This window comes from Callithrix jacchus, chromosome 1, assembly GCF_049354715.1.
Source record: "Callithrix jacchus isolate 240 chromosome 1, calJac240_pri, whole genome shotgun sequence".
Taxonomy (NCBI): domain Eukaryota; kingdom Metazoa; phylum Chordata; class Mammalia; order Primates; family Cebidae; genus Callithrix; species Callithrix jacchus.
Window position 1 is genome coordinate 176,624,445 of NC_133502.1, and position 10,989 is coordinate 176,635,433.

A 10,989-nucleotide genomic window follows, 5' to 3' on the forward strand; every position below is an offset into this window, starting at 1 on the left:
ATATCCAAGACCAGCCTGGGCAACGTAGGGAGACTTCCATCTCCACACACAAAAAAATTAAGTCTTTCAATCTATGATCATGACATTTATTTATGTCTTCTTTAATTTATTTCAGCAATGCTTTATAACTTTCACTGGAAAGTCTCACCACCTTGGTTAATTCCTAAGTATTTTATTTTACTTTTTTGAGATGGAGTTTTACTCTCGTCACCCAGGCTGGGAGTGCAATGGAGCGATCTCAGCTCACTGCAACCTCCGCCTCCTGGTTTCAAGCAATTCTCCTGTCTCAGCCTCATGAATAGCTGGGATTACAAGCACCTGCAACCACGTCGGGCTAATTTTTGTATTTTTAGTAGAGATGGGGTTTCACCACGTTGGCCAGGCTGGTTTCAAACTCCTGACCTAATCCACCCACCGTTGGCCTCCCAAAGTGCTGGGATTACAGGTGTGAGCCACCACCCTGAGTCTATTTTATTCGTTTTGATGCCATTATAAATATAATTTTTTTTATAATTTCCTTTTCAGATTGTTCTTTGTTAGTGTGTGGAAATGCAGCTGATTTTTGTCTTTTTTTTTTTTTAATGGGATAATATGATACATTTTGTTTTATTTTACCTGCTGGGGACTCTCACAGGCCGCTGCTTATGGGACATGTCTTCATGGCTGCACAGCGGTCTGTGGTAAAGACATCCACCCTGGATTTAGCCAGTTCCATCAGGATATGTTTGGGATGTTAGCAGGTTTTTTGTTTTGTTTTTTTTGAGATGGAGTTTTACTCTTGTTGCCCAGGCTGGAGTGCAGTGACACCATCTCGGCTCACTGCAACCTTCGCCTCCCAGGTTCAACCTACTCTCCTGCCTCAGTCACCTGAGTACCTGGGATTACAGGCACCCACCACCATGCCCGGCTAATTTTTTATTTTTAGTAGAGACGGGGTTTCACCATGTTGGCCAGACTGGTCTTGAACTCCTGACTTCAAGTGATCTGTCTGCCTCGGCCTCCCAAAATGGTAGGATTACAGGCGTGAGCCACCACGCCTGGCCATGTTCACAGGTTTGTTTGTTTTTTTTAACCATTTCAAGCCACACTGCAGTAAGCACCCTTGTAAAACCAGGCTGCCCAGGTTTAACCCTGCCTCTACCAACAAGGGCTTCCTATGCACTGGTGGGACGCCCTGGGTAATTGCCAGTAGTAGAGCATCTGGGCCACAGGACAAGAATATTTTAACGTTGCCTACAGGAAGGAAAAGCCAGCTTTACCTGGAAGGTAGAAGACCGCTGGTTCCCCTACCCCACTATTGGTGCAGCTGTCTTTGCTCAGCTGGTCAGTATGAGCCCTGTTTGTTCTGAGCAGTGCCTGACCCATGAGAGCTGCCCAGCCATTCATAGCGACAGTCCTGCTGCTGCCAGCAGGGTCCGGAAATTGCCCATCTTGTCAGGAAGTTTCATCAGGTGTCTAAGGCTGAAGAACATTTCAAAAAAACCCACCTTTGCCTTTTAACTCATTTAGGAAAGCCAGGAATATCCAAAACAAGCCCTCAGCCAGAGCTGTTCTTTCTGCAAAAACTGCCAGGGCCTTACTTTCAAAAATAGCACTGCCCCAGCTGGTCTCTGATTAGCATCTCTACACCTGGATAGCCCCGCCCGCTGAATTCCCTTCCAGAATGCAGCCAACTGCCTTTTGCCCTGAATCATCCTGACTCCTGCAAATCAGGCACTAAAGTGATTAACTTCCTTCTGGGCCACCTGGTAGCAAACATCTCCTGGACACATCCACACATTTGTCCTGCTGCCACCTCAAAGAGAGCTGTGAGGCCAGGCGTGGTGGTTTACCCCTGTAATCCCAGCAATTTGGGAGGCAAAGGGATCGCCTGAGGTAGGAGTTCAAGACCAGCCTGGCCAATGTGGTGAAACCCCGTCTCTACAAAAATACAAAATTTAGCCAGGCATGATGCCAGGTGCCTGTAATCCCAGCTACTCACGAGGCTAAGGCAAGAGAATTGCTTGAACCCGGGAGGCAGAATTTGCAGTGAGCCGAGATCATGCCATCTCCAACCTGGGCGACAGAGAAAGAAAAAAGAGAGAGAGAGAAAAGAGAGAGAGAGAGCTTTGAGTATTCCTCAATGATAGCTGGTAGGGAAGTGGTGCAGGGTCACAGAGAGAGTGACCAGATCTCTGGAGGCCAGGGCAGGGTCCTTATCATGTCCTGTCACTGTTGCCCTGGTGACTGGGCAGCGCACTTACCTAATCTGGGGCATTGTTCCCTCTCACCTGCACCCCTTTCTGCTGCACACCCTGTCCCCACTGCTTTGCCTGGCCTACTCCTTGTCACTCTTTTTTTTTTGAGATGAAGTCTCAATCTAATGCCCAGGCTGGAGTGCAATGGCACAATCTCGGTTTACTGCAATCTCTGCCTCCCAGGTTCAAGCGATTCTCCTGGCTCAGCCACCTGAGTAGCTGGGATTACAGGTGCACACCACTACGCCCAGCTAATTTTTGTATTTTTAGTAGAGACCAGTTTTAGCCATTTGGTCAGGCTGGTCTTGAACTCCTGACCACAGGTGATCCATCTGCCTCAGCCTCCCAAAGTGCTGGGATTACAGACGTGAGACACTGTGCCTGGCCCTCCTTGTCACTCTTTAGACCTCAGTATTGGTGTCATTTCTACAGGGAAGCTCTCCCTGACCCCACCAGAGTAGAATGGTCCCTTTCTAGATACTGTTAGGGGACTAAGCTTGCAACACTTAAAATAACAGTGACAGCTCATTGTTGGGACATTGCTATTTATGTCTCTCTCCCCACCGGCAGTGAGATCACAATTGTAGAATCTGCGTCCTGGTACCTGGAAAGCATCAGGCACATGTGTCAGTCACATGCCAGTGTTCTGGGAGACTGTGTAGCTCAGTGGATATGAGCATGGTGTCAGAGCCAGGCTGCCCAGGTTTTAATCCTGCCTCTATCAACAAGGGCAAGTTACTGAATCTCTCTGCACTTTTGTTTTGCCCATCTGTAAAATGAGGATAATAGTATTTATCTGGGCTGGGTGCAGTGGCTCATGCCTGTAATCCTAGCACTTTGGGAGGCCAAGACAGGTGGATCACCTGAGGTCAGGAGTTCGAGACCAGCTCGGCCAATATGGTGAAACCCTGTCTGTAATAAAAATACAAAAATTAGGCCGGAGGTAGTGGCTCATGTCTGTAATCCCAGCACTTCGGGAGGCTGAGGCGGGCAGATCACAAGGTAAAGTTCCAGACCAGCCTGACCAACATGGTGAAACCCCCTCTACACTAAAAATATAAAAATTAGCCAGGCATGGTGGCGGGTGCCTGTAGTCCCAGCTACTCAGGAGGCTGAGGCAGGAGAATCGCTTGGACCTGGGAGGTGGAGGTTGTAGTGAGCCGAGATTGTGCCACTGCACTCCAGCCTGAGCAACAGAATGAGACTCTGTCTCAAAAATGAAAAAAAAATTAGCCAGGTGAGGTGGTGGGCACCTATAATCCTGGTTTCTCAGGAGGCCAGGCAGGAGAATTGATTTAACCTGAGAGGCAGAGGTTGCAGTGAGCCAAGATGGTGCCACTTCACTCCAGCCTGGGTGACAAAGTGAAAACTGTCTCAAAAAAAAAAAAATTGCTGGGTGCGGTGGCTCACACCTGTAATCCCAACACTTTGGGAGGCCAAGGCGGGCTGATCACCTGAGGTCAGGAGTTCAAGACCAGCCTGACCAACACAGAAAAACCCCATCTCTACTAAAAATACAAAAAATTAGCCAGGTGTGTGGTGCATGCCTGTAATCCCAGCTACTCAGGAGACTGAGGCAGGAGAATCGCTCAAACCCGGGAGGTGGAGGTTGCGGTAAACCGAGATTATACCATTGCACTCCAGCCTGGGCAATAAGTGTGAAACTCAGTCTCAATTAAAAAAAAGTACTATCTGATTATTAGGGTTGTTGGAGGGTTGCGTGAGTGGAAATATATGTGAGGTGCTAGGAATGGGCGCCTGGTCTGCAGAAAATGCTGGATTAGTGCTCATGTTGGCATTAAGTGAATTGCTTAGATGAAGGTCTCTAAGAATCTGTGTGGAGCGGGCCCTGGGTTGCACCCAACGTCTCCTGCATGGGAGTTGCTTAGCCTGTCACAAGTATTCTCTTTGTCACGGTTGTTCTCATGTCGGTGTTGCTGCCATGGGGCTATAGTTCTAGTGACGGTGACAATACACCCCTCAGAAGCTGATGGCTGTCCACTATTCACATTGCCCTGGCTCGGCGGCTTGCCCTGAGTGTGTCCGTCCCGGCTGCTCCCGCTCTTGCTGATGAGAGCCTGGCCTTCCCCCATGCAAGCCAGTTCAGATTCCTCAGAGGACTTTTGCCATCACCCTGTCAGGGCAGATCTTTGCTGTTCTAGGGCAGGTGTCCCAGCAGCTGTCACCAGGGATGTGTTACAGCACAGAATCTGGGTGAGGAACCCTTCCTGGGAAGAGGCTTGGACCAGGCTGGCTTTCCACGCTCAGGCCCCTCAGGACAGCTGCCACATAGGAAGGCACCATGTTGCCTGGGCAGCTTAACCACCCAATCAGATTTCCTGTTTGCAGAGTCTAGTGGACAGCCTTTGGGGAGCCACCCAGCCCATACCTGCACCTCTGAGAACCCCCAGAACTCCTTGGATGGCATCTTAGGAAACCTCACCACACCCCATAGGCTGACTGGGTGCCACCCCACCCCATTAGGGTGGGTGCAGTGGATCCCCTCACCTCAGCACTTTGGGAGGCTAAGGTGGGCCGATCACCTGAGGTTGGGAGTTTGAGACCAGCCTGGACAACACAGTGAAGTCCCATCTCTACTAAAAATAGAAAAATTAGCTGGGCATGGTGGCAGATGCCTGTAATCCCAGCTACTGGGAGGCCGAGGGAGAAGAACAGTTTGAGTCTGGGAGCTGGAGGTTGCAGTGAGCAGAGATCCCACCATTGCACTCCAGTACTTCAGCCTGGGAGACAGAAAGAGACTCCATCTCAAAAAAAAAAAAAAAGAAGTTGTCTTTGTTGGCAATGAACTACCCATTGGGGTAGCCATGTGACCAGGGAAGAAGAAAATAAAACAGCCCTTGACACTAAGGACTCTAGAGGGTCCTGCTGGTTCCCAGGTCTCTATTTTGGTCCCTAGGGAGCTAGCACGTAGAGCCTGCCCTCTCCACCAGCTGCCTCCTTTGACCATATAATAAATTCCTGGGGCCTGGTACAGTGGCTCAACCCTGTAATCCTAGCACTTTGGGAGGCCAAGGCAGGCAGATAACTTCAGGTCAGGAGTTTGAGACCAATCTGGACAACATGGTGAAACCCCATCTCTACAAAATGTACAAAAATTAGCTGGGCATGGTGGTGTGTGCCTGTGGTCCCAGCTACTTGGGGAGGGGGCTGAGGCAGAAGAATTGCTTGCGCCTGGGAGGTGGAGGTTGCAATGAGTTGAGATTGTGCCACTGCACTCCAGCCTGGAATGACAGAGGGAGACCCTGTCTCAAAAAATAAAATAGGCTAGGTGTGGTGGCTCACAGCAGCACTTTTTTTTTTAAGACAGAGTTTTGCTCTGTTGCCCAGGCTGGAGTACAACGGTGCGATCTCGGCTCACTGCAACCTCTGCCTCCTAGATTCAAGTGATTCTTCTGCCTCAGCTTCCAGAGTAGCTGGGACTACAGGCATGCACCCTCAAGTTAGGCTAATTTTTTTTTTTTTTTTTTGTATTTTTAGGAGAGACAGGGTTTCATCATGTTGGCCAGGCTGGTCTCAAACTCTCGAACTCCTGACCTCAAGTGATCCACCCGCCTCGGCCTCCCAAAGTGCTAGGATTACAGACATGAATGAGCCACTGTGTCCAGCCAATCCCAGCACTTTGGGAGGCCAAGAAGGACAGATCACCTGAGGCCAGTAGTTCAACACCAGCCTGGCCAACATGGTAAAACCCTGTCTTAGTAAAAATACAAAAAAATTAGCCTGGCATGATGTTGGGCTCCTGTAATCCCAGCTACTTGGGAGGCTGAGGCAGAACAATCACTTGAACCCAGGAAGTGGAGGTTGCAGTGAGCTGCAATCATACTACTGCACTCCAGCCTGAACGACAGAACGAGACTCTGTCTCAAAAAATATAAAATAAATAAAATTAAATTAAATACATACATAAATAAATTACTCGCCCACTCAAAGCCAAGTGTGAGTGGGCTCCCACGCACTTACAAATGCACCATGGTAGGCATTTCCCCAAAACGCTGGCCCTGCCTCTGCAGAGGAAATGCTCCCTCCCTTGCGGCACGCAGCACAGCCGGGGCCGGCACCAGTGGGTGATTTACCGGTCTAGCTGAAGCTGACCCTGGGCCTTCCGGGAAGCATCTGCACAGTGGCTCCCATCACTGCCTTGGGAACCACTGCACGCCTGGAAAGACCCCAGCTGTCAGAGCACAGGAAGCCCTCGAGTCTGTGTCAGCTCCTGTCTCCGGTTGGACAGGACCAGCCAGGGAAGAGGAGCCTCCGTGAGATCAGCGGGGCCAGGCACTGCTCAGGGCGCTTGTTTTGTTTTCCTCTTACAAAATAAAAATTGTTTTATTTATTATAAATATAAATGCAGATGTATGATTTTTTTAAAAACACATTACGCACATGCAGAAAACTTTAAAGAAAAAAGTCTACTTCACCTCTGATCCCGTTACTCAGAAAACACATACACACACACTTTTGTTTCCCTAGAAAGGAAATCAAACTGTACATTCGGAACCTGCTTTTGTTTTTTCTTTTGAGACAGGGTCTCACTCTGTTACCCAGACTAGAGTGCAGTGGTTCAGTCTTAGCTCATTGCAGCCTCTGCCTCCCAGGCTCAGGTGATCCTCATGCCTCAGCCTCCTCAGTAGCTATGCCACCACACCAAGCAAATTTTTTTTTTTTTTTTTGTAGAGACAGGGGTCTCACTATACAGCCCAGCTCGTCTCAAACTCCTGGGCTCCAATGATCCTTTCGTCTCAGCCTCAAAGTGCTGGGAGTACAGGTGTAAGCCACCTTGCCCAGCCAATTTTAGTCATTCTAATAGGTGTGTCGATACCTCTTTTGGCTTTGATTCTCGTTTCCCCGGTGACTAACGGAGTGGAGAATTTTCATGTCCTTGTTCTGGACTACCTTGGTATCTCATCAGTAAATGGAGATGTCCCTTGAGATCTGTTGTGTTAGCTTGGCAGCACATGTACTAAAAATTGGAATGATACAGAGAAGATTAGCATTACAAAAAGGTCTGTAATGACTGTGTAATGCTACAACAGTGCTGCAGCATTTTATTTTGTTTTATTATTTATTATTTTTGAGACAGAGTTTTGCTCTTGTTGCCCAGGCTGGAGTGCAATGGCGCAATCTCAGTTTACTGCAACCTCCGCCTCTCAGGTTCACGCCATTCTCCTGCCTCCGCCTCCCAAGTAGCTGGGATTATAGGTGCCCACCACCATGCCCAGCTTATTTTGCATTTTTGTTATTTATTTATTTGTTTGTTTTTGAGACAGAGTTTCGCTCTTGTTACCCAGTCTGGAGTGCAATGGCGCGATCTCGGCTCACCACAACCTCCGCCTCCTGGGTTCAGGCGATTCTCCTGCCTCAGCCTCCCGAGTAGCTGGGATTACAGGCACGTGCCACCACGCCCAGCTAATTTTTTGTATTTTTAGTAGAGATGGGGTTTCACCATGTTGACCAGGATGGTCTCGATCTCTTGACCTTGTGATCCACCCGCCTCGGCCTCCCAAAGTGCTGGGATTACAGGCGTGAGCCCTCGTGCCCGGCCACAGCATTTTATTGAATTGAGGCCCTAGTGATGAGCATCTTGAATAGCTGGGATATTTTGCTTTCCACACTATGCTATGACACAAACCTAGCATGTACATTTCTGCACCTTTGTCCATGGCTTCATGGGGCATCAGTGGGTAAAAGGGGCAGGCATGTTTCAGGCTTTTGAGACATATTGACTAATAGCTCCCCTGGAAATCTGCTCCTCTGACAGCCCCATTGGCAGCATATAGGGAACAATTCCTGCTTACAATTCAAGCAGAAACCTCCAGCACGATGGCTTGCAGGCTTTGAGGAAGTCTTTCAAGTGTGACCCCATGACTTTTGGCAAGAAGCCAGAAATAAAGGCAGATTAGCCACAGGACTCACTTGAAGTGGTGTTGGAAAACCATTACGATGGAGTCGGGGAGGCGAGGCTGTTTCGGGGGAAAGACAGGGAAGCGTTGGGGTCAGGCCTGGGGGTGAGCCTGGCAATGTTCATTCCTCACCCTGCAACCCCGGCCCAGCCACTTGGCCTCTCTCACCAATTTTCTTAGATGTAGAGCAGAACAAATAGTGCTAACCCTCAAGTACGTGAAAACCCTTTAGAAACTTAAAAACACCCCCAAAGGTATGTTAGTAGGACCTTTTGATTCCTCCCCAGGAGCGGAAGCCTGGGCAACACGCACTTCCTCCTGGTTGTCTGTCTGAGGGCACCTGCTCTGGTGAGGGAAGAGGAGAAGTGTAGCCAGCAGAACAAGAGTCTCCCCCAACTCCAGATCCTAATCCTGTGATTACACATGCAGGTGCTAGGTGACATGGCCAAAGAGAATGAAGGTAGCAGTTGGAATGAAACTGATCTTCAAACAGGGAGATATCCTGGATCATCCGGGGGAGCCAGTGTGATCACAAGGGTCCTTCATCATGAAGGAGGACACAGGAGAGACAACAAAGAGACTCAGTGTGAGAAGAACTCAGCCCTCTCTTGCTGGCATTGAAGGTGGAGAAAGGGGCCACAAGCCAAGGAATGCAAGTAGCCTCTAGAGTCTAGGAGAGGAAGGAAACAAAGTCTGGAAGGAGCCTCCAGAAGGGACGAGGCCCTGCTGGGGACACTTTGACTTTAGCCCCATGAGACCCATGTCAGACTTTCATCCTCCAGAACTGTAAGATAACGAATTTATGTTTTTGTTTTTGTTTTTGTTTTTTTGAGATGGAGTCTCATTCTGTCACCCAGGCGGAAGTGCAGTGGAGCAATCTCGGCTCACTGTAAACTCCACCTCCTGAATTCAAGTGATTCTGCCTCAGCCTCCAAAGTAGCTGGGACTACATGCACCCACCACCACAGCTGGCTAAGTTTTATATTTTTAGTAGAGACAAAGTTTCACCATGTTAGCCAGGCTGGTCTCAAACTCCTGGCTTCAAGTGATCTGCCCTCCTTGGCCTCCCAAAGTGTTGGGATTACAGTCATGAGCCACCGCAACTGCCCTTTAACTTGCGTTGTTTTAAGCCACTAAGTTTGTGGAAATTTGCTACGGCAGAGATAGGGAACTAACAAAGGAGGACAGGCGGGCACCCTGGGCTGTAGGAATGCCTCCACCACTGGCGTTCCAGGTGGGGAAGGCACCAGAGATGTGTGACAGCAGGGGTCCTTGTGTCCTCTGGGAAGGGGAACAGTGCTCTTTGCTTTGGGTCAGGGTTCACATTAGGGGAGAGAGAAATAACCCCAAACAGGGACCTTGAATGCCAGGCCGGGGCATTCTGGAGGCAGTGGGGAGCTACCGAGGATTTCAGGCAGGGCAGAGAGGTGATGAGGACTTGCTTTTAGCAGTGCAGATGGGGTAAGGGAGCTCTGGGCCTGGAATCAGAGCCCTGGGTTCAAGTTCCAGCACCGCCTCTCTGGTGACCTTGGGAGAAAGCTACAGATGCCTCCGGATTTGCACTCCCTTTCCTAAAAACAGTGTGGCTGGTTCTGGAGTGCTTCCTAGTCAAAGAACACGGATGGCCTGGCCTAGTCAGGCCCTTTTGGGATCCAGGGAATTCTCTGACCTGACACTTAGAAGGTAGAAAAAGTAAGAAAATAATAATAATGATGATGATGATAATAGCAACATTTATCAAGCACTAACCATGGGTTAAGAACATTCTGTGATGCATCTCAGTTAATCTAACCATTCTGTCAATTGCTCCCCAGTGCTCTTTGTTTAAAGGTCAACCTCCCCACTGTGACCCACAAGGCCCCATGGCATGGCCCTGCTGGCGACCTTTGGCCTCATCTCAGACCTCTCTCTTCACTCTCTGCACTCAGCTTCTTTCAGTCGCGGAAAAGAATAACCCACTCCTCCCATCTCGGCTCTGCACAGCTGCCCTTCATCCAGGAATGCAGTCAGCCTGGTCTCTGCTGGCTCAGCCCCTCCATCCTCTGCTCTTAGCCCCACAGCCAGGTAGTTGCCCTGCCCTCCTGCTAAATCAGGTTCCTGTGCATGCACCTGACTCCATTTCAGATGACAAAGCCCCACAGAGAAGTACTTCTGAATACACAACTGTGTGGTTACCTATTTGGTCTCCGCCTCTGCAAGCAGGTCACTGGGGACAGATTGGTTAGATGTTAAGTGTTTGCTGATAGAATAGGCCAGGCGTAGTGGCCCATGCCTTGGGAGACCGAGGTGGGCAGATTGCTTGAGTTCAGGAATTTGAAACTAGCCTGGTAACATAGTGAAATCCCATCTCTACAAAAAATATAAAAACTTAGTTGGGGATGTGGTGGTGTGCACCTGTAGTTCCAGCTACTTGGGAGGCTGAGGTGGGAGGATGGTTGAGCACAAGAGGCAAAGGTTGCAGTGAACTGAAATTGTGCCACTGAACTCCAGGCTGGGTGACAAAACCAGACCCTGTCTCAGAAAATAATAATAATAATAATATATTTTTTAAAAGAAAGCCAAGTGCAGTGACTTATGCCTGTAATCCCAGCACTTTGGGAGGCCAAGGCGGGCAGATCACTTGAGGTCAGGAGTTCCACACCAGCCTGGCCAACATGGTGAAACCCTGCCTCTACCAATAAAACAAAAATTAGCCGGGCATGGTTGCATGTGCCTATAATCCCAGCTACTCAGGAGGCTAAGGCAGGAGAAGTTCTTGAACCTGGCAGGTAGAGGTTGCAGTGAGCCAAGATCATACCAGCCTGGGCAAGAGTGAAATCGCATCTTAAAAAGAA